Below are 25,192 nucleotides of genomic sequence, written 5' to 3' on the forward strand. Positions count from 1 at the left end.
AAATATTATTTTTATAATTCTATATTTTGTGTGTATGTAATGTAATTGGTTTGTTAAACCGTATTAAAATATGTTAATATTCATAATAAATAAATAAATTTACCGATAAATGGACTATCCAATACAAAAATAATTATTTAATTCTAGTAGTTTCGGAGGTCAACGTGTTCAAACAAAACAAAGAAACTCTTCAGTTTTATATAATAAAAATATAAATAATGCATAAGATTTGCATAGATGCAGTCATCGAATATTTACTAGATCCTGGGTTTTTTTGCATTTAAAACGTGAGTATAAATAGCGCGAGCTGCAGTGTGCCGGCATCATTCAGTGGTGCAGTACTTACTTACCGCGCGGCAGAGTCGACGAGTCCCGCACAAGATGAAGTCGTGCACAATATTGTTCCTGCTCATTGTCGCACTCTGTGCTTGCGATGATATGGTATTTAAGAACTGGACTGCAGAAAATCGAAAATTTTGTTCTGATTTTTTTAAAGATTGTGATCAAGATGGTGGTATTGGTTGGTGCAATGAAACCATGGGTAAGTTCTTATTTCTTACCTATGTCACCATAATATTTTCTACTAGCTTCTCTTTAACTTAAAAAGTTACTTTAAAGGTACGCATCCACAGGCCCGGCTTTTAGTTTGTCTTGTATAGAAACTCATTCAACTACGTCCACATCGTACGGACCGCATCATCGGCAATGCCTACATGCGATGTGTACTGATGACGTCATACGGAATGCGTACGATGCGTGTCATGCGTACGATGCGGGCCTGTGAACCTTTATCTTAAGGTGGCTCTAGTCGCTCATTTTCCACTGTTCATCATACATTTATTTGAGGTTTGTTAAATAATTAGCCACTAAAAAGTTAAAAGCCGTCAATGGCTTCGTTTTCTTCGTAATTTCAGCGGAACTTCGGATGCAAATAAATAACAAAACTAATTGAAGCAGTTGTTTATTCATTATGTCCAATCTTTGAAAACCTTCTGCAACATGTACCTACGCATGCGTATATACATTTTTTTTTATTGCAGGTAAATGTAATGTCCAAGGTGAATTACGTCCTTGTGAGAATCATACATGTTACGCACCTGCTAGCTTTGTATGGATTCAGTATTTTTCAAATAATAACTATAACGAATCGAATCAAGCCTAATTCGGAAATCGAACCAAAATTATTGAAAATCACAAATCGACTTCAAGCACTGACAAATAAATAATTTTACAAGTTTCAAAGTCAACTTCTCCATCGTCATCACATCGAGCACAAGCCGTCCACTGCTGAACATACGCCTCCCCCAATGGCTCGAGCGGTCGGTTGGAAGCGGCCTGCATCCAGCGGCTCCCTGCGACTGCGTCAGGTTTTAATCTTGCTTACACGCCCAGTAAACGTGTTACTGTAACGTTATCAATAAACATTAACCAGCTGCTGTTTGTGTTTTATTTATTACTCAAGGTAAAATTCAATAGATTGAAAGATCACAAACACGTTTTTTATTTTATACTATCTTCTGCCAGCGGCCTCGCCCGTGTTCGCGTGTGATGTGGCCTATGTGTTATTGGCTAGGGTGGTTATGATATTAAGATAAAGTACCTATGCAAAGAGCTTGACAGCAGTCTAGAGCTGGATAATGAAATCCATGAAACAGGATCGCTGATGCAACTATGGAAAATAACTTCAACATACTGTAAGTTTCAACTCATATGAGTTAAGTTCGCGCGACGATCTCCGGCCACCGTAAGTGCAGGTCTGCGGACGGCGAGCAAGGGTAGCTCGCCGCCCGACCAGAACCAGACCCGTGCATAAATTAGGTCTAAACCTTATAAAAGAGGGGATGAAATTTCTATGGAACATTTCGAAAATTTATGAGGTAGAAAGCTAAAAATAGGCACACAGATTGGTTATATAACCGTTTAAAAATAACGGTCCTATTTATTTATAAAAATCTTTCTTTAGGAGAAACATACCATCAGCTTATAATAAGTGGCCACTGCTGACTAAAGGCCTCTTCTCACAAGGAGAAGGTTTGAGCATTAATCGCCGCACTTGCTCAATGCGGGTTGGCGATCGAAATTGGTTCAGCCGAAAGTGAGATAATAATAGCTCACAAACATATACAGCCTGATTTTTTATCACTATCCAAATGTTTTACTTCGGTAAAGTCAGCTATTTTTAAACCGTATTTCTTCAGAAGGAAGGATCGACCGAGAGAGGGCGCCACCGTGTGTCAACAAACATATTGCTCAGTGTTTTTCTATACTAATATTATAAACAGGTAAATTTTGTAAGTGTATGTAGGGGGTAATCTCTGGAACTAATAATCCAATCCTAAAAAGTTTTTCACTGGTAGAAAGCTACATTATATAGCACTCAGGAATAATATATAGGCTATAAATTATTTTTATAATATGTATATTAACCGAGCAATTACTTTTGTCTAGCAAGTCGGACAAAAATAGCTCATAAAACAGAATAATATGCATGCGCTGCCTAAACAGTTGCTTAAAATTGAAAAAAATGTATGGCAATCTGGTTTGTCTTAATTAAAATACAATTACGTATTTGGTATTTGTATTTAAATTATTTCCTCAAAATGTAATTTGTATTTCCTATATCAAATACCTGACGTTGAAGTATTTAGTATTTCACTTACATGGGGCTTCAAAATAAATTTTAATATTAAAATACATTTAACTTAATTTCGAAGGATCACCCTTTTCTTAAAAAAACGTTTAGAGTAGAATACACAGTAAGAGTTGTGAAATATTCAAGCAAATCACGGAATTACTGATTGCCTACAGAGTGTTCAGGCGTTATCTCTTTTTACCCGACTGCGCCAGAAGGAGGGTTATGTTTTTCGAGTGTATGTATGTATGTATGTATAATTGTTTGGCACGCTCTGCAGCCTAAACGGCTAGATGGATTTTGACTTGAGAGGTGTCGTTAGATTCGTATTTATTGTGAGAGTGACACTGGATATATCAAAATAATAAAAAAACAAAATGGCGGATTTTTGGCGCCAAATTCGAATATTTCTCACTCTCTAGCCTAAACGGCTTGATGGATTTTGACTTGAGAGGTGTCGTTGGATTCGTATTTACTGTGAGAGTGACACTGGATATATCAAAATAATAAAAAAAACAAAGAGGCGGATTTTTGGCGCCAAATTTGAATATTTCTCACTCTCTAGCCTGAACGACTCGATGGATTTCCGCTCGATAGGGGTCGTTTGATTCGTATTTACTGTGAGAGTGACCCTAGATATATCAAAATAAAAAAATAATAAAACTAAAAAAAATAAAATAAAAAAAGTAGTTTAAAAAACTAAAAAACCCGACTGCGTATCTTTATAATATTAAAATGAAAAAAACCCTAAAACAAGAAAGTCATCGTAAAAGTTTGTAGTTTGTAGTTTGTAGTTTTTTTCATTTTAATATTATAAAGATACGCAGTCGGGTTTTTTAGTTTTTTAAACTACTTTTTTTGCATTGCCTCTTTATCAAACATTGAGTTGGATTGCATTAGTTAGACGAAGGAAAAGGCTTTTTAACCATTTTCGATGTTGACGATAGACGACTTATGAAAGAAAGAAAGAAAAACAGTTTATTTGCGCCATTTAAAAAACAATAAACATAAAAATTAATAATTATGTTAAAAAAACATAAAAGAGTTACTTTGGTTTATTACATAAATTGTAATTTGTATTTTAATTAAAAATGTGTAAAATACTGTATTTTGTACTTTTTATTTTAAGTATTTTGACCAGCCCCGGGTGCGGGTGCGAGTACAAAGATTGTTCTCGCGAACATGCGGGTGCTTACGCCGCGGTTGTCCGGACTTTGAATGTTCGCAGTGCAATGCTAACGTCATTTTATTCGAACGAAAGATAGACATAACAGGGGGCCTACTCTAATTCAACGAAAAACGAAGTTTCGTCCGAAACTTCGCAGATTTCGTACTACGATTCTATTTGTTGCGAACTTTCGTGAACAAAAATGAACGAATTAAACGATGATAAATAATTAGGTTTTGATATGAAATTAAAAATAAAACGTTATTTCAAGTAATTCTATTAGTAAATCAATAAAACCTACGGCCGAAGATTAAATGAAACTTCGGATTATAGAACCGGAGTAGGCCCCCAGATGCTATTTGTCATTCTTGTGTAAAAAAAGTATTTACAATTAAAAATACTGTCTGTTCATGGTCACGCCTGATTGTGTATACGACAAAAGAACTATATGCGACATATTGCCATTCCAATACATCAGGCGTTTTTAGTTTAGTTTAATTTAATTACTAGTACTTTAAACTTTGTCATTCACATTCTTGCTACCGCCATTTATGTTGAAGTCATTACTCTGATTAAGGTTTCAGAGTTGTATCACATTATTGTATAACATTACTCAAATAGCATTACTCGGCGGGCACGCTTGTGATCTCTCAACCAATGGGATAGCAAACTATTTTAATTTAACTTTGAGTATTAAATAAAACACAAACAGCAGCTGGTTAATGTTTATTGATAACGTTACAGTAACACGTTTACTGGGCGTGTAAGCAAGATTAAAACCTGACGCAGTCGCAGGGAGCCGCTGGATGCAGGCCGCTTCCAACCGACCGCTCGAGCCATTGGGGGAGGCGTATGTTCAGCAGTGGACGGCTTGTGCTCGATGTGATGGCGATGAAGAAGTTGACTTTGAAACTTGTAAAATTAGTAGTCGATTTCTGATTATCTATTTTGGTGGATCGATTTCCGATTTGGTCTTGTTTTATTTTGGCTTTCCATAATTATCCTCAATTTGCCTGAGCGACAAGCTAGTAAATACAGGTTCTAAAATAAAAATAAGTATTAATGTATACAGAGTGTTTGGCTCACGGACGGACTTAATTTTTTTCAAAACAATTCAGAAGATAAATACGCTCAGACATTAAATCAAAAAGTAAACTTTGGCAGTTTAATGTAAAACTAAAGTTAATTCGAGTTAAAGGAGAAAATTAATTTTAATAAAAAAAAAAACAATCATATTATTAACCCACACAAGAAATTTCTACATATTATTGCCCCACACTAGAATTTTCCTGTGTCGTGGGTGTATTTGCAAACATACAAATACAAAATAACATTAGAGGCAGACCCGAAATAATAATTTCAAGAGAAAAGCAAGAAAATAGTGAAATCTTTGACTAATGAGTATACAAAAAACGTTTCTTTGGGAAAGTTGTTTGTAATCATGATTACAATCTCGTGTTTAAATATCGTTCACTAATTACCAGTCACTCTATAGAAATTAGAACTAAAGAAATGTTTCCCCAAGTAACTTTTCGTCGCGGACAATGTTGCGTACTGTACGATTAGTACGAGTTTGCTTTACGTTAAACGTTTGGCTGGTTAATTCGCACCGGCCAATCAGATTGCCGAATGCACTCTCGTTTCGTTTACGTCAACCAATCAGAGCGCCAAACGCGCTCTCGTTTCCATCTCGTTACCCATAAAACAAACTCATACTAAGGGTACAGGAGCTAGTAGATAATAATGTTGGTATACTTACGTAGACCATAAGAAGGAATGGTTCCGTTAATCACACTATCAATAGAACTTAAACTCGGGTTTTTAAAACGTTCAGAGTCAACACCATCATTATCATTGCTCTTGGATCCCAAATCATCGCAAGCACAGAGTGCGACAATGAGCAGGAACAATATTGTGCACGACTTCATCTTGTGCGGGACTCGTCGACTCTGCCGCGCGGTAAGTAAGTACTGCACCACTGAATGATGCCGGCACACTGCAGCTCGCGCTATTTATACTCACGTTTTAAATGCTAAATGACTGCAGAGGAAAAACCCAGGACCATTTAAACAAGGAATATTTAGATAAAATATTGACTTATTTAAATGAATTTGACATTGCATAATTGTTTATTTATTTTGTTAAAAATGTGTGATTAGTGTTGCCCAAATGCAAGAACAAGACGAGACTTAGCCAGTCTTGGTCTTGGTCTTGCGCCAATACACCTGGTCTTGGTCTTGGTCTTGGTCTTGGTCTTGCGCTCCCAGTCTTGGTTTTGGTCTTGGTCTTGCAGCAAGAGTCTTGCAAGTCTTGCAATTATCTATTAGTCTATTACTATTTATTAAAGTTTACTTTAAATCTTAGAAAAACGTATTAGGATTGGAACATTGTGAGCTTGAATTAACATAGCCATAGTAAAGATAAAATTCGAAAAATCAACTGACCTATATGTCGTTTTCCTTGGAAGTAACTGTTTCTTAATAAACATTTATGATTTATAAGCTTACATTTGCTAAAACATGTAAAAAAAGCATATAAGTAATTAATATTATAATATATACTTACTAGAATGAATTAATATGACATCTACTACCTATCCTCTTACCATTTTATCCTAATCATAATACTACTTGCGTGATCAGTATAATGTATTCATTTTCATTCTAAGCACTCTGAAACTTATTTATTCTTTGGAACACCTGTAGGTACTCTTAAAATTCGAAATTATTTTGCATGAGTATACCTACGCCCTATGGCGGCAATCAAATAGTGTCAAATGTTATGATTTCGGCGTGGCGGCAACGATTGTTCTAGATTTCAAAAGAAGCCGCCGGCGCGTGAATCATAACCATGTACTTCCGAAAAGCGGCAAATTTCTTTGAGAAGTAAGTACAAAACCTTTGATGCCGTATTATCAAAGTGCCGATGGTTAAAACATAACTATGCATGCACTCAGTTTGATTTTAATAGATATTTTTTTATTCGCTATGTTTATAGTATTAGTCGTAATGCGCATAGGTCCAGTTTTTCATATTCTTTGATACAGTTTTTTGCGTCTCATAGAATTCCTAAGCGTACCTACCTATACACCGAACTGTTACACCTAACTACTCAGTGAAATAGCGCGAAGTCCTAGCTGCAAGACGCAAGAGTCTTGCAGGCTATGTCTTGTTCTTGCTCAAGTCTTGCACGGTCAGTCTTGGTCTTGGTCTTAATAAAAATACGCGGTCTTGTTCTTGGTCTTGGTCTTGCAAAAACGCAAGAACAAGACCAAGACTGCAAGACCAAGACTGAATTTGGGCAACACTATGTGTGATACCTGACGTAGGTGTAACTTACATAATAATAATAAACGCAAGCAATGCAGTACAAAATAATATTTGTTTTTTTTTTGAAGATGATTAAATAAAATCAATACTAATGTTAAATACGGAAACCTAAAACATAACTTTGCCGTTTATAAGTAACCTTTTTTGAGGAGGAAAAATCATCCAATGACTATTACCGATTTGGGTGAGGCGAGACGAAGTGTCAGACTCTTACTGACTAAAAACCAACCTGTTCCTTCTCCTGCTTTGAGAGCCTGCTTTTATTCAGTAAGAGTCTGGCACTCCCTCTTGCCTCGCCCAAGGCGGGAGAAGTCATTGGATGAATTTCCACCTCAAAAAAAAATTAATATGGCACAGCTTTGGCCGTTATGTCGCAGTTCTTGTACATTTCTTACATGCTCGGCTAGTACTAATTTATTACCCGACTGCGCCAGAAGGAGGGTTATGTTTTTCGAGAGTATGTATGTATATATGTATGTATGTATGTATAATTGTTTGGCACGCTCTCAGCCTAAACGGCTTGATGGATTTTGGCTTGAGAGGTGTCGTTAGATTCGTATTTACTGTGAGAGTGACACTGGATAAATCAAAATAATAAAAAAACTAAATGGCGGATTTTTAGCGCCAAATTCGAATATTGCTCACTCGCTAGCCTGAACGACTCGATGGATTTCAGGTTAATAGGGGTCGTTTGATTCGTATTTACTGTAAGAGTGACACTTGATATATCAAAATATAAAAATAAAAAAACTAAAAGAAAATAAAATAAAAAAGGAAATTTAAAAAACTAAAAAACCCGACTGCGTTTCTTTATAAAATGAAAAACCCTAAAACAAGCAGCAGTCGGGACCCATTCTAAATATGAAGACTTAGTGAGGCTAGTTGGTTATCTAGAATGGGTCCCGACTGCTGCTTGTTTTAGTGTTTTTCATTTTATAAAGAAACGCAGTCGGGTTTTTTAGTTTTTTAAATTACCTTTTTTTTCCTTTTATCTCAGTTTGATTTCCTTTTATCTATATATATAAAACTCTTCCGTTACTGAGTGACTGACAGACAACGCACAGTCGAAACTACTGGTCGTAGACAGCTGAAATTTGGAATGTAGGTTCCTTGGGATATGTAGGGGAGCACTAAGAAAGGATTTTTGGAAATTCAACCCCCAAGGGGGGAAAAGGGGTAAAAACGTTTCTATGAAAAATCTTATTCCTTGGGTTTATAAACTTGAAACTTGGCATGAACACGTACATAGGCAAGTAAATATGTTTGACATTATAAGTTTTTTCAAACTACCCTCCAATCGTGATTTAGGGGGTGCGATTGGGTGACTGATTTATTAACGCACAGCCGAAACCGCTCGGTATAGGAGTCTGAGATTTTGAACAGAGGTTCCTTTAGTAACATAAGTGAGCACTAAGAAGGGATTTTTGAAATGTCAACCCCCAAGGGGGGGAACGGGATAAACTGAGCCGGGGCTGCGGGAAAGTTCTAACGAGATACCGTGGCCCCGGAACGCAAAGGGCAACTGAAGGAACGAGGTGGGTTTTAGTCAGTAAAAGTCTGACACTCCCTTCCGTTCCACCCAGAGCGGGAGAGGTCATTTGATGATTTCCCATCCTTAAAAAAAAAGACTTTGTATGACAACTTTCAGTCGTCTCTTTAACATACATAATAACATACATAATTATGTACATACATGCATAACATTAATAACATCACGCCTTTAAATCCCTATTTTGTGTTAACACTACCCATACAAACAGCTAAAAGGAAACAAGTGAAGAGACGAAATTTGTCCGCATCCATTTTCACCTAAATTCTTAACGTTAATGAGATTTACTTTTTATTATCAGGTCAACCTAATAGCCTCACATGTACGTATAACTTCGTAAGAATTTTCTTTCAACTCCTAACCGTTGAGGAGTTGTACCTTCCATCATCAGCTCATTCACATGGGATGATGACTATCAGACGCAAATACTTAAACAGATCTATGAAATTGTCAAAAACGTAATTGCCTGTAAATTTGAGGTTTGCCCTTGATTTCCCTGGAATACCATCATCAGATCCTGACTAGGTAACGTGGTTACACGTGGGCGAAGCCGCGGGCTGAAAGCTAGTCTTTTATATAATACTATAGTTTTTTAGCTAATATGAATAGAGTCTTTCACATGCTATATCCAACTACGTAATAATATCAGAAAGGTGTCGAGGAAAATAAAACATCCGAAAGCGATCACGGTATATTAGCGACTGAAACAATTATATCAACTCGGGCGCAGCCGCCTCGCTGTATAGTTACACATACATATATACTTAATTTTATACTCATGTCCAAAGTACAATGTGTGTGTGCGTAGCCTACAGTAACCTCCCCCTTACGAAAAAAATGTTTATTGAACATTGGTATACATTACATTCGCAAAATTAATACAGGTTTACTGAAATATTGCTTGAAATATAACATTAACCCATTTTATTACAAACAATAGACTACTGTTCGCTACGACACAGTTATGAATGATAAATTATTAACTATAAGTAATTATGACATTCCAAAAATAAAAAATAATATGCATTTTCCAACACAATTTGTAACTTAATTCTACGTTGTACTTACAATAACAAATTTTGTCACGTTGCATGACATACATTACTCATAAAATGCTTCTATACATTACTATTGATTACGAAATTAAAGAAAAACAAAAGTATATTAAACTTATTCTATCAATCAACCTAAGTATATCTTCAGATGCAAACGTTAAGTATGGTGTCTAACACAAACATTGGTATCTGATTACAATAGATAATTACATGAATCTTATCGGTCGGTTGACCATCCTACCACTCCGGGTGGTCTTAGCTATAGTTTTGCTAGTCGGCTTATTTCTAAACTTATCACTATCATGTGTCATACTTCTATTACTATGGTCTCTAGTTTCCACTGGCGGGTTTTGTGAAATTGGATCATGGTTAAGTACATACGCGGGTTTAAGTCTGTCTATAGAGACATTCACCTGCTTATCCTGCATTTGCAATTTAAAGTACTTTTCCCGCCTATCTAAGACCATATATGGTCCTTCATAGGGTGGTTGCAATGACTTCTTAACTAAATCAACCCGTACAAAAACATGAGAACAAGTACGTAAATCTGTGTGTACAAAGATACTACGTGAGTCTCGTTGCTTTGTCGGTCTTGGTATAAGGCTTTTAATATTCTCTCTAACTTGCCCTACGTATTCGTTTGAATCGCTAACGTTTACGCTTGTACCTCCGTAAAAATCTCCAGGTAACCTAAGTGTTTTGCCGAATACCAACTCAGCCGCACTAACTCCAGTGTCACTCCGAGGTGTCGCGCGTAACCCTAACAAAACGGTATGCAACTCTTCGACCCAGGTACCCTTTACTCTTCGGGCCATAAGAGCTGCTTTCAACGCTCGATGAAATCGTTCCACTGCGCCGTTTCCTTGAGGGTGATAAGCTGTATTCCTTAATTTGTTTACGCCTAAATATGTCATTAACTCGCTAAACAGACCACTCTCAAACTGCCTGCCCTGATCGGTTGTGATCCTAACAGGACAACCATAACGGGTAATCCATCCCTCGTAGAGTGCCCTGGCTACTGTTACAGCCTTAATGTCCTTCAACGCAAACACTTCCGGCCAGCCCGTGGCTCGGTCTATCACGGTTAGACAATACCTATAGCCGTCCGACGAGGTCGGTAACGGTCCCACCAAGTCGACATGTAAATGTTCAAACCTATCACAGGTTTCAAAACGACCTAGCCCTGACACGGTGTGCCTAATTACTTTTGACTTTTGGCATTGAATACAGGTTTTGGCCCAATTCCTGACATCTGTATTCATATTCGGCCAAAAGTATTTAGCCGCAACTAATTTTCTAGTAGTTCGATTACCGGGATGTGACAAATCGTGCACTGCATGGAATGCTTTTTTTCTAAATCCTACAGGCAAGTATGGTCGTATCTTCTTAGTAGAAACTTCACACGTTACCTCCTTTTTGCAGTCAGGTAAAACAATTTGCTTGAATTGCAATCGCTCGTTACTTTGCGATAACAACTTAGCCAACTCGTCGTCTGTCTGTTGTGCCGCTGCTAATTCTGCGGAATCTAACGCTGTTGGACATAAGATCGCGTCCACACGCGAGAGAGTGTCCGCGGGGATATTATCGCTACCGTTGATATGTCTAATATCTGTCGTAAACTCGCTAATAAACATAAGCTGTCTAATGCGCCGCGGTGTCTCGTTATCGCTAGGTTTTTTTGAAAAAGCATACACTAAAGGTTTGTGATCAGTATAAATTACAAAAGGTCTACCTTCCACCATATATCTAAAATGTTGTACGGATAAATATACTGCTAACAGCTCTCTATCGTACGTACTATATTTTAATTGTACCTCATTAAATTTCTTTGAGAAATAACCTAAAGGTCTCCAGTGTGAATCAACCTTTATTTGTAACACACCACCTACACAGTTATTCGACGCGTCAGCCATAATAGCAAGTTCAGCATTTTTAACTGGATAACATAACATAGCAGCGTTCTGTAGGTTCGTTTTGCATTTCGCAAACGCAGCATCTGCCTCTTGGGACCAGTGAATGACTGTTTTGTCTTTCTTCTTAGCCGTTTTTAAATATTTATTTAATTCTGCTTGATCATCGGCCGCTTTTGGTAAACTGGCTCTATAAAAGTTAACCATTCCCAAGAAACGCCTTAGCTGATCTACAGTTGTGGGTTTCGGAAAATGGTTAACTTTTATCTTTTTTCTACTCTATATCTTCTTGAAATGTTGTTACCATATTGTTGAGAGTATTTTAATCACGTCGGGGTCACCACTTTAGCTAATATGAATAGAGTCTTTCACATGCTATATCCAACTACGTAATATCAGAAAGGTGTCGAGGAAAATAAAACATCCGAAAGCGATCACGGTATATTAGCGACTGAAACAATTATATCAACTCGGGCGCAGCCGCCTCGCTGTATAGTTACACATACATATATACTTAATTTTATACTCATGTCCAAAGTACAATGTGTGTGTGCGTAGCCTACAGTTTCAAACCCGGTTTTTATCATATTCATTTAACAGTAAAACTATTCAAAAAATTGCACTTAAATAATGTCAACAATACAATTTTTTTTGTGCTAAGTGCTAACGACGACGAAAAAAATTTATTGAAGTGAAATTATCCGCTTTAGCTTATTGCTAGCGCAAGCAGGAGCGCTGGGGGCGGCTCGCGCGATGTTCACAGCGCATCCGCTGTTGCAGACTGTGAACACTAGATGGCATTGACATTTCAAACATTCAGTTGCCGTTGCGGCCAGTGAACGCTAGATGGCGTTGACTGTCTCAAACACTGTACTGTAAATATAAGCCGTTGGGATTGGGACTATTTGGGACTGGCAGTGTAAAAATCACCACGAAGAATAGCAGACGCTTCTTGTGCCTTCCAAAATGGATTCGGAACGTGTAGCAGTAATAATTTTATCAATTAGTGCGATTTTTGGTGTCTTGTCGTACGTGGATAGGTAAGTTATATAATGTAATTTTAATAAAACAAAACAGCTTTCCGCTGCCTATGTGCGTATATTTTATATACAATAATACATACCTAAATAACATCATATCTGTACCTACATTTTATGCAAATAAATGATTTCTATTTCTATTTCTATTTCTAATGTGATAGGGGTGGGACTTCTAACCTGTTAAGGCTGAATTCTACATTTTCAATTGGGGGTTCAAGCCCCCATATTAATTTTTTGTCGATAAAATTAGATGTAGTACTCAGCCTTAACGGGTTAGAAGTCTCACCCCTATCACATTGTATATGGCTTTCAAACTGCATTTCTTTATTAGATAGAATCTATCGGCTATCGGCTATCGATCGATTGGTGTGATAGAAACAATCGATCCACGTCGACTAATCCATTCTACCATCGATCGACCATCGCTCGATTGGTGTGGTATCACCCTTACGCACACATACAAGTGAACCAAATTGAATATTTTTTGAGACTGTTAGGTAAAATAACACGTGCAAAGTCGACGTATACGCAACTAGTTGACAACACACAATCATGAACAGCCTATGAGCAATGAGTGGCCACTGCTGACCAAAGGCTCGCAGAATTTTGAGCATTAAGGCTCCCCCACATAGGCGCGTTATTACCGGTCGATAATATCGCATGCGTTATTGCGATAATGCGTCCCGATTCCTTGCACACAGCTGCGTTTTTATCGTCCGATATTTACGAGAGAGTGCGTTATTATCGCAAGTGTGTGTACGGTAGCGTCCTGATACAAAACATTCAACACATTCAACACATTCAACACATATCGGAATATCACAGGACGGAGAAACGCGACGTCCTACTTCTTGCAGCATTACCGTCCTAATACAAAATGTACTGAAAACAGATATCGCAATAATGCATGCAATATTATCGACCGATAATAACGCGTCTTTGTGGGGCCGTCGCCTTTAATCACCACACTTGCTCAATGCGACTCGGCATAAACGAGTTGATACAAACTTAATAAATATTGACTACTGAGTCAAAAAAGATCCTAATTAATTGAATGAATTAAGTTATTAATTACTTCTATATGTGACTTTTTTCCAAGTTATACGTACCTTCTAAGATAATTTAGACACCAATGATAAACGGTGAAGTAAAATTACGTGAGGAAACCTGGGCTTATACCAAACTTCGAATTATAAGTTTGAAAACGCCAACTCGCAATTAGCAAGCGTGGTGTTTTTTTTTTTAATACATTGACTGCCTACAAAAATCTGTTGAAGGCAAATCCTCCGCTAGCGCCGGTCACTTTTGCCCCCCATGGCGTTTAATGTGTTAACACATTCATTCCTTCTCCCTATGAGAAGACAGGGCGTTTTATGGCGAAACCTAAATAGCTAATTTATAATATTACATAGTTGGATGTAGAATTCATTTGCTAACAAAAATACCACGCAACGTGGCGTTTTTGGATTGAAATCCTTTATTTATTTATCTCAATCCATTGTCTTTTACTTTACATCAATGACTTGAAAGGCAATCCGTAAAATGGACGCGAATAGGCGCGTTTACCTGCTAATCCCTAAAAATACCACGCACACGTGGCAATTTTACTGTATTGTTTTTTATTTAATTTCTACCAAATATTTTATTTGCTAAGTAGCCTATGACTTATTCCAAATTATAAGTAATCTATGTTTATAGTTACCTAATTTCATTAAAATCTGTTCAGGAGTTATTGCGTAAAAGAGTACCTCATATACGCATCGTATTTCACTACATAGTATAAATTATAAAACTAAGTCGCTTTCTCTGTCCCTATGTCCCTTTGTATACTTAAATCTTTAAAACTACTCAACGTATTTTGATACGATTTCTTCTTTCTTTCTTTCATCGATGACTTGAAAAGATCCAGAGGGGAAGGTCGTAAACAGCACCTAAACTGAAAAAGAAAAAGGATACGGACCAAGAGTCCGTGGAGAACTAATATAAATAGACAAAGAAATTAGAAAAAAAAAAACCAGTACCTAATTGTTCGTTCAGAGCAGTGCGAGAGGGACGGAGCTATGTAGGTTGTATAGCTCCGTCCCTCTTGCACTGTTCAGTGATCAACCATTCTGACACAATTGTAATAGCAGACTAAGGTCCCAGGTAACCATCCCATTTTCTTTCAAACACCACCCTGTATTGAGGTAGTTGTCACAGTATAGTTCGTAGCTCTGAGCTCAGTTGGTCATTAGCGGCGCAGTAGAACGGACGTGTTTCAAACAACATGAGGCTGTGTACAATTGTGCTGTTATCTATCGTCGTAGTGTGTGCAATATTATCCAGTATGGATGGTAAGTTTAGTGTTAATTATTTAGTTAATTAATTATGTCGTGGTCGAAGGTTTAAGACAGCAAGTACCAATGTGACTTTTTCCAAGTTATACGTAGTTTCTAAGATTATTTAGATACCACTGGCAAACGGTGAAGGAAAATATAGTGAGGAAATATAGGCTTATAACTTCTAATTTATACGTTTGAAATCGCCAACCCGTATTGAGCAAGCGTGGTGATTAATGCTCAAACCTTCTCCGTGTGAGAAGAGGGCTTTGGTCAGCAGTGGTCATTTATATAGGATGCTGATGTGGCAGATTTGAACAGAGAACATTTAGTTCGGTTAAAATAAAAGCAGGCAGATTGTTTACCGTCTAATCTTTAGACCTGGGTGATAGTTAGCCTTCATTAATAAATAGCCCAAACAAATACTATTCTATTCTATTAAAACTTTAATTTGTAAAAATATCCTTTGAAAACGGTAAAACAAATTTTAAATTTGAAATCAACGGTTCGCCCCGTAGTCTCGTGTTATTTTCTTGAAATGTCGCCGTGTGGTCAACTTGCCATGTGTGTATTTTTTTATACAAACCTTAAATTGGGACAGACCCAACAACCTTCAATTCCTTTAAACACATTTTCCTTTTTTTTATTTGCAACTTGATATAGATCGATTTTGGTCCGACTATCGACAAGTACTATTGCTTCAAAGGTAGAGGTACATATGGCCTACTCTAATTCAACGAAAAACAAAGTTTCGTCCGAAACTTCGCAGATTGCTTAATACAATTCTATTTATTACGAACTTTCGTGAACAAAAAAGAACGAATTAAATGAAGATAAATAAATAAGTTTTAATATGAAATTGAAAATAAAACGTTATTTCAAGTAATTCTATTAGTAGGTAAATCAATAAAACCTACGGCCGAAAATTAAACGAAACTTCGGATTCAAGAAGCGGAGTAGGGCCCCAGGTGTCCTCAATGTTTTCCTTCACACGTAGTTAATGTCACAATCACAGTGTAAAGATTAAAAGATATGTAGAAGTAATAGACATGTTTCCTACTAGTCAAATTCAATAGGTACTTTTTACGAAACGTAAATAACGATATTTTCTATGAACTTTGTATGAAATACTCTATTATGACGTCAAAAGTTTTTGACGTCAAATAGCAGACTTATTTCTAGAAATTTAGCTAGAAAAAAACGAAAATTAAGTGGTTCATGAAATTTATAAATGAGAGTGTGATTATTTTTGAATAATTTATTGTATTGAAAAGTTGTAATAATTTATTTTTGACCCAGTCATCATCCCTATTATTGTATTTGCAAGGATTATTTTTATTTATATACAAATATGCCACATATGTACATTAAAAGTGCTAAAAAACACCACGAATAAGTCCCACGTCTTGTACTTATAATTCTGTGCCCACGCGTGTGCAGTGCCTTTGTTCCGAGACGCACAAAAAAAAGTTGCACATTTTTTGTTTAAGACCCACCCTACCAGGTAGTTTAAGAAAAAAACAAGTGCGAGCCCCTATTTGAAAGGCAATAATCTATATCTATCTATACTAATATTATAAAGCTGAAGAGTTTGTTTGTTTGAACGCGCTAATCTCCGGAATTACTGGTCCGATTTGATTCGATTCTTTTTTTGTTGAATAGTGCATTTATCGAGGAAGGCTATAGGCTATAAAACATCACGCTATGACCAATAGCAGCCAAGCAGAGCGGGTGAAACCGCGCGGAAATAGCTAGTAGTAGGTATATACGGATGTTAGCATATAGGCTGCGGCTGGCAATAGGTTCACCCCCTATTACATGGGACTGAAACACAAATGGTGAAAAGTAGGTGTACATTGTAAAGCGGCATTACGTGCCGTAAAGTGCACCTCTGCCTACCCCTTCGGGGATAAAAGGCGTGATGTTGCCGTGTTGCGTTGCGTTACAAAATTTCAGCTCAATCCGTTGAAGATATCTGCTTCAAAATTCATTTTTTAAACGTTGCCCCACATTAAGATTTTCTCCTGTGTCGTGGTTGCGTTTACAAACATACAAGTTCACATACACATGACACCCAGACCCGAAACAACAATTTGTGCATCACACAAAGAGTTGCTCCGTGTGGGAATCGAACCCGCTACACATTACGCGACAGCCTGTTGCCCAGCCACCGCACCAACAGTGTAGTCAATTGCAAGTTTGTTTGTACAAGCTTGTAAAAGGGTTGTAAATTAATAAAATTTTTGTTTTTTTGTTTCAGCTGGATTGATCGCACTCTGTAATAACTTCATATCAGCACACTGGAAGCGGGGCTTCGCAATGTATGAAGAAGTCGAGAAATATACGGAGGAGGCTCCTCTGACATTAGCCATATCACAGAAAAACTATGTCAGTATGAACAACCCTCTAAACTTAAACATACACTAACACAATTGGAAAAAGAAATGGCATTTTTACCTTGTTAATTATTTAATTCATCGTGCATTGTCAATCATTCATCATAAGTGTGGGAGAGCCATGCTTCGGCACGAATGGGCCGGCTCGACCGGAGTGATACCACGGCCTCACAGAAAACCGACGAGGCGAAACAACGCTTGCGTTGTGTTTCGTTGTGTGAGTGAGGTTACCGGAGGCCCAAACCTTCCCCTTCCTACGGGATAGCACTTACAATCATTCCGAGACAATCGACAATCCCGAAAATCATTCAAACATCATGGCAACCATTCATCATACATTGCAAGTTATTTAACTGCGAAAGCGTATAAAAGTGTTTTAAATTTATATTTTTTTTATTATTATGTTATCGGCTTACTCACGTAACGTTTTGACGAGGAACTCGACTAGTTTCAAGCCATGCTAGAGGCTCACAATTTAGTATTGTTGGACAATTTAGTATGTCTCACGAAAGTTACAATAAAATTATAATATTTTTCATCATTTTTCTGTTTCAGCTGGATTGATCGCACTCTGTAATAACTTCATATCGGCACATTGGAAGCGGGGCTTCGCAATGTATGAAGAAGTCGAGAAATACACGGAGGAGGCTCCTCTGATCATTAGCCATATCACAGAAAAACTATGTTATCATCATCATCCCATCATCCACTCATTAACACATTCCATCAATCATCATTCATCATCCCATCATTAACCATCCATCATCATACCACCATTATCCATTCATCATCACACATGCCATCATTCATCAATCATCAATCATCATCATCATTCATCATCATCAACCATTCATCATCACACATTCCATCATTCATCAATCATCAATCATCATCATTATCATCCAACCATAAACTATTCATCAGCACACATTCCATCATTCATTCATCAATCATCATCATCATCCAACCATTAACCATTAATCATCACACATTCCATCAATCATTATGCATCATTATCATCCCGCCATATCCATTCATCATCACACATTCCATCATTCATCAATCATCAATCATCATCATCATCCAACCATTAACCATTCATCATCATCCCATCATCCATCATCATCATCCCACCATTATCCATTCTACATCACACATTCCATCATTCGCTAATCATCAATCATCATCATCCCACCATTAACCATTCATCATCACACATTCCATCATTCATCATCATCATCATCATCATCATTATCCACTCATCATCACACATTCCATCAATCATCATTCATCATCCCATCATTAACCATCCATCATCATACCACCATTATCCATTCATCATCACACATTCCATCATTCATCAATCATCAATCATCATCATCATCCAACCATTAACCATTCATCATCATCCCACCAGTATCCATCCATCATCATCCCACCATTATCCATTCTACATCACACATTGCATCATTCGCTAATCACCAATCATCATCATCCTACTATTAACCATTCATCATTACACATTCCATCAATCATCATCATCATCATCATCCCATCATTATCCACTCATCATCACACATTCCATCATTCATCATTCATCATCCCACCAGTATCCATCCATCATCATCCCACCATTAATCATTCATTATCACACATTCCATCAATCATCAATCATCATCATCATCCAACCATTAACCATTCATCATTACACATTCCATGAATCATCATCATCATCACACATTTCATCATTCATCAATCACAAACCACTCACCACATACCTCTCATTATACTTACATTTACTCTTATTTTTTTTTTTATTTATTATACATTATACATAATTATTACATTAGGCATTACAGACAAAAAATGACTATACATATCATAAAATTAACAAGTTTACACGAAAATAATATATTATATTTGTAATATCATTTATTATCATTATCATCACAAAACAAATCAAATCAAATAAAAAACACTTTAATGAATCCAAAGTGTGCAAGTTGATTGATTTAAAACTATCATGAAGTCTGATTAATTAATAAACATTGTAAATATGCCATTTCTTATTAAATAATAGTGTTAAGTAAATGTTTAAATACTTATAGAAATAATTAATAATTAAGTCAACAAAATATTCGTTTTAGAATATGTTTGTTTTATTAAAAAATGCAATCGTTAATATTCAATAATTGTGAACCCATTCGTTGTATGAGTGAGGTTACCGGAGGCCCAATTGGCCCCCTTACCCAATCCCAAATTGCCTAACAACCCTTTAATTAATAACCCACAAAAGGCCAGCAACGCACTTGTAACGCCTCTGGTGCTTCAAGTGTCCATGGGCAGCGGCGATTGCGTACCATCACTTATCTACATAAAAAAGAATTATAAACACGAATCCAGTTAATTTTTTTATTAATCATGAATATTTTGTAAATGTTGATACCTACTTTTGTATTTGAAATATTAACTATTGTACCTCTTATTAACAAATTAATTTGATCATAATAAAAAATAAACAATTTATACCTTTTTTAATCCTAACTATCCCAGTGTTTAGTAAATGGGTGATTCTTAAAAAAATATCACAAAAAGTTAACGGCGTCATTATCCTCAACCAATAGTTAACTATTCTGCCGATTGAATCACATTTAATTTAAATAAATTAAGCTATGTCACTGCTCTCAACCAATCCAATCAAAATAAATATGATAATAAGCTACCACGATGCTTAATAACGCGGGAGAATAATGATTTGTTAAATAAAAGTTAAAGTTTTTAAAGAAACACCCAAATACCTCTTTTGCTCACGGAGAAGGAATGGACATTCATAGCGCTAACTGAAAACGGATTGGCGATTGGTGAACGTACATTTGGGGGCGTCCATAAATTACGTGTGATGTTTGAGGGGGGGAGGGCCGAGCCAAATATCATCTTATCTTACGTTGAGGAGAGGGGGGGTCTCGGCAAATACCACGACGTTAATTTAATTTTAATTTAATTTTTTTTTTTTTTTTATTATTTGAATCCATTTAATTCCGTCCATTTTTGTCTTATTTTGTTTTTTTTTTAATTCTATCCTACTTTTTATGTTTAAATTTACATGCATAGAATGTTGTGTCTTGTCTACAGCTTGTCTACAGAGAGAGTAGAAAACTCAATGTACAGGGATGACAATGACAAGTGTCAAAATTTACGTCAATCCTATACAATTTAGTTTTCTCTGTCTACGCTACAAGTAGACAAGCGCTAAAAGCCATTTGGCTACAGGCTCTGTTGTGTTTTTCGTCAAAATGACAGAATAGATATTATTCGCTTTGTTCTTTTGCATTGTGAGTGTTGCAACTGCAGTTTATAGCTTAGTTAGTTATACATTAGTAGGAAAATATATTTTGTATATATATTATATGAAAATAACACTAAAGGCAGGACAGCCATAAAACATTATTGCTGCAACTGCATGGTGGGTCATAGAACAGTAGGTTGATGTGCACATATAATAACTATTATTTGGTTTTTGAGCTGGGCAAGGTACCAGAAAATTATTAATCCACCTGCCGAGTTCCTTGACCATATTTTAATTACATATGAATCGGATTAATAATGCTAAGTTTGTATCTTCATTCTTACTGATATGAACTAATAAATCAAACATATATTGTTAGCTGAAGTGCTTGTTCAAAAATAGCCAAAGTCCCATACAAGTTGGTCAATCCCCTTTTCAATTTTTTTGTTGAATTTGATTAGTTCTCCTGGGCTGTAAAGTACCTACCCAAACTTAAAAAAAAACTGACTGTAGGAGGGCTTGAAGCAGTGCCGGATCTAGGGGGGGGCAAGCCGGGGCCCATGCCCCGGGCGGCAAATTCAGGGGGCGGCAAAATTCACACTTCACGGACCAGTGGACAGCTCATCATTTATTTAATTTTGACCACGGAATAAATACAGTACCTACAAGTACAGGAATTTCATGGCCATATCAACTTGACCGATACCCTGAGCGCGGAGTGAGATGTGCTGCCCGAACATTTTATTATTCGTTAGGCGCGTAGGCATAGTACATAAGAGAAGAAGTTCGCCGCCTCTACGCGGGTGTCGTGCGATCGATGGTCCTTTACGGGGCGCCTGTTTGGTCAGCGCGACTGTCAGGCGTCCGACGCTGTAGAGCGAAAATATATCGTCTGCAGCGGAAAATGGCCATCCGTATCGCACGAGGACACCGAACGGTGTCCTTTGAGGCGGCAACTCTCCTGGCTCGCTTTCCGCCGTTGGATATCCTGGCGGATATGGACGCGAAGGTCTACGACCAAATCCGTTCCGTCCGTCAAAACGGCGGTGGTAGGGTGCCAGGAGCGGCGTTCGTTAGGCTGAGGCGGCAAGAAAGGCGACACGCGCTCGAGCGATGGCGTGAGCGGCTACAACAGCCAGAGATCTCACGCAAGCGCGTTGTCGAAGCCATTTTGCCGCACTTCGAAGCCTGGCTGAAAAGAGAGGAGCGCATCTCCTTCAGGCTCACTCAGGTACTGACCGGACATGGCTGCTTCGGCGAGTACCTGAACAAGATTGGACGAGAGACCACGGCAAATTGCCACCACTGCGGAGGTAACCTGGATTCCGCACAGCACACGCTCGAAGAGTGCCGAGCGGCGGGTCCTGGTTACCAAGATCGGGCGAGACCTGTCTCTGCCAGCAGTAGTAGAGGCTATGCTGGCAGATACAGAAAACTGGAGGAGGTGGCCTCCTTTTGTGTGACTGTAATCACTGTAATGTCCCAAAAGGAGGCTGCTGAGCGGGATCGTGAGAGGGCCGATCCTGTTATAGAAGGCGTCGGGGTGGCAACAGCCTTGACGCCTAATCCCGCCTGCGTCAACTGCAGGCGGACCTTTGGGGTCGCGGGTACCTAAAGTGGGGTCTCTAGGTGCCCATCTAGCGACCTCAGGGAAGACGGTGGCACAGTAGTCACGTGCTGCCGTGCAACTTGCACAACGAGGCTAATGGGAGGTACATGTCTCCCTAAAGATGTGCCGTAACAGGCGTTGCACCACAGGGGCTCCGGAGCAGGTCTAGTTAGAGGTCTCGGTGCCCCTTATCGGTGCTGAAGGTGGCCACCGGGTGAGTGTGAGTAGTTTGTATGTTTACTATTTAGCACTTGTCGATTGTTACTTTTGCTCTTGTGATGTAAAGGGTTTCAATCCGAAAAACAAACATACAATTCAGCATCCTAATTTACCGTCTGCTAAACGACCTGTACCTCATGGACCAGGAATTTCGATTCCTCCACCTTTTCTTCCCACCATCCAACAGCAATCATCAGATGAAAGTTCAAACGGAAGAACCGTTGAAGATGAATTCAATCCTGATATAGGTTAACCTCAACAGTTTATCCAGGCTGAATTAAATGACTTAGTGAGAGATTTGGGTCTATCAAAGGATGCTGCACAAATCCTAGGATCACGACTGAAAGACAAAAATCTATTGGCTCCAAGAACCACATTTTCGTGGTACAGGCATCGTGAAAAAGAGTTCGCGAAATATTTCTCTCAAGAGGGTTCACTGGTGTTTGTAATAAATATTACTTAAGTAGTCATAAAACTGGGAGCTGATAATTACGATTCCACATCATGGAGGTCATTTATTGATTCTTCTAAGAGAAGTCTGAAGGGTATCTTGTTGTACAATGGTAATTAATATCTATGGTTCGGTGCCTGTTGCTCACTCCGCGCATCTCAAAGAAACGAACGAGAATCTTGAGCTGTTGCTAAATAAAATAAAGTATAGCGAAAATTGTTGGCAACTCTGTGGAGACCTCAAAATAATATCTATGCTTTTGGGTCAGCAGTCTGGATTTACAAAGTATCCATGATTTTTGTGCGAGTGGGACAGTCGAGCACGAAATTTACATTACATTAAGAAAGAATGGCCTTTCAGAGAAAGACTTGTACCGGGACAAAAAAATGTGCACCAACCCAAAATCAGTTCTTTCACCTCCCCTTCACATAAAGTTAGGATTGATGTAGCAGTTTGTCAAAGCTTAAAATAAACAAGGTGACTGCTAATACGTATGCGACAAATTTCCTGCACTTTCTCAAGCTCAACTTAAAGAAGAACTTTTGTAGGCCCTCAAATTCGAAATTTAAAATCGGATAGATTGTTCCAGAATACAATGACCCACGATGAATCTGAAATATGGAGTTCATTCGTAGAAGTCATAGAAGATTTCCTTGGAAATAACAAGTCTCCAAATTAAGTACAAAGAAATTGTAGCTAAGATGCTCCAAAATTATAAAAAAACTGGGATGCAATATGAGCGTTAAACTTCATTTTCTGGATTCCCATGTTGACTATTTTCCCGAAAATCTTAGAGTTGTCAGCGAGGAACAGGGAGAGAGGTTCCATTAAAACATAAAGGAGATGGAGAGACGTTACCAAGGAAGTTGGGATATTAGAATGATGCCTGATTACTGCTGGGCCTTGAACAGGGCGTAGTTTTCAGGGAAAAAGAGAACGATTTCATTAAAAAAACCAACGTCTGTCTAACGTAGGTTATTTTTTTATGAGCAGCTCAATTTTGCAGTGTAATTTTCTTTTAAATATATCTTTAATAAATATTTTCTAAGATTTTTTTGGCAGTTTCTATGAAAAATTTTATTCACACTTTTCCTAAAAAACTGACTTGCTAGAAAAAAACTAAGCATAGATAGATAGATAGATAGATAGATAGATCAGCACACCCCATTTACTACAGGAGACCTATTAAATTTGAAACACTTTCGTGAAAAAGAAAATGTAGGCCTGTGTGGATGTATTATTATGTATTATTTCCGGAAGGTAGGTTAGTATGTAGGCTTTGTCCAAAATTTCAAACAATTTGTGGACATCTGATTGCTGAAATTATATGGATGATAAAGGTGAAAATAAACATAAGTAGGCAGGGGGGCGCCATTTTAATTTTTGCCCCGGCAAAAAAGAAATGAAGATCCGGGGCTGCTTATTTGCTGAACAAAAAGCTCGAAGAGTAACATTGTAATTTCTGTTAACAAATTTAGTATATAATATATTTTTAATTTTATAATGCATATTTTTATTTTAAACCCTATCTTGTTATTAAATATATATCCTAGGTTTAGGTCTTTTTATCTGTAAATAATACACAACACAGAATGAACAATAATGGATGCATTATTTCCGGAAGGTAGGTTAGTATGTAGGCTTTGTCCAAATTTCAAACAATTTGTGGACATCTGATTGTTGCAATTATATGGGTGAAAAAGGTGAAAATAAACACGATTTGACTGCACGGTTGGTGCGGTGACTGGGCAACTGGCTACCGTGCAACGGGTACCGGGTTCGATTCCCGCACGGAGCAACTCTTTGTGTGATCCACAAATTGTTGTTTCGGGTCTGTGTGCATGTGAACTTATATGTTTGTAAACGCACCCACGACACAGGACAAAATCCTAATGAAAAAAAAAAAAAAAAAAAAAGTAGGTGGGGGCGGCATTTCTCAAATTTTGCCCCGGGTGAAAAAAAATGTAGATCCGGGGCTGGCTTGAAGTACAGATAATGAAGCGTTAGGAATATGTGAGGAAGTGTCACATTCTTACTGGCTAAAAACCAATCCGCGCCTCGCTCCAACTCCGAGTCGGCGCCGCAGTACTCGCTACCGCGCGTTATGGTTAAAACCCCAAGAGAAGTTTTTGGTAAATGCATTTTTTTAAGTTAAAATAGTACTTTAAATTCAAAAAAGCCCTAGTGGTACCGTTTCTTTGCTCCCAAGTGTAAATAAAGAGTGTGATAT

The 25,192-nt window shown here is 37.6% G+C and overlaps 2 long non-coding RNA genes across 3 annotated transcripts; one reads left to right on the forward strand and one right to left on the reverse strand.

Moving 5' to 3' along the window:
- Positions 1-278: 278 nt before the first annotated feature.
- Positions 279-7,717, forward strand: LOC118279811 (uncharacterized). Of its 2 annotated transcripts, XR_007706714.1 has the most exons (3): positions 302-541; positions 1,041-3,086; positions 7,672-7,717. It is a non-coding gene; the product is annotated as an uncharacterized LOC118279811 (long non-coding RNA). The 2 variants fall into 2 exon arrangements; XR_004784018.2 differs by lacking the exon at positions 7,672-7,717 and having other exon boundaries at positions 279-541; positions 1,041-1,436.
- LOC118279812 (uncharacterized) lies at positions 4,512-5,837 on the reverse strand. Its single transcript, XR_004784019.2, has 2 exons — positions 5,560-5,837; positions 4,512-4,841 (listed from the first exon to the last, which is right to left on the reverse strand). It is a non-coding gene; the product is annotated as an uncharacterized LOC118279812 (long non-coding RNA).
- Positions 7,718-25,192: the final 17,475 nt, after the last annotated feature.

This window comes from Spodoptera frugiperda, chromosome 22, assembly GCF_023101765.2.
Source record: "Spodoptera frugiperda isolate SF20-4 chromosome 22, AGI-APGP_CSIRO_Sfru_2.0, whole genome shotgun sequence".
Classification (NCBI taxonomy): domain Eukaryota; kingdom Metazoa; phylum Arthropoda; class Insecta; order Lepidoptera; family Noctuidae; genus Spodoptera; species Spodoptera frugiperda.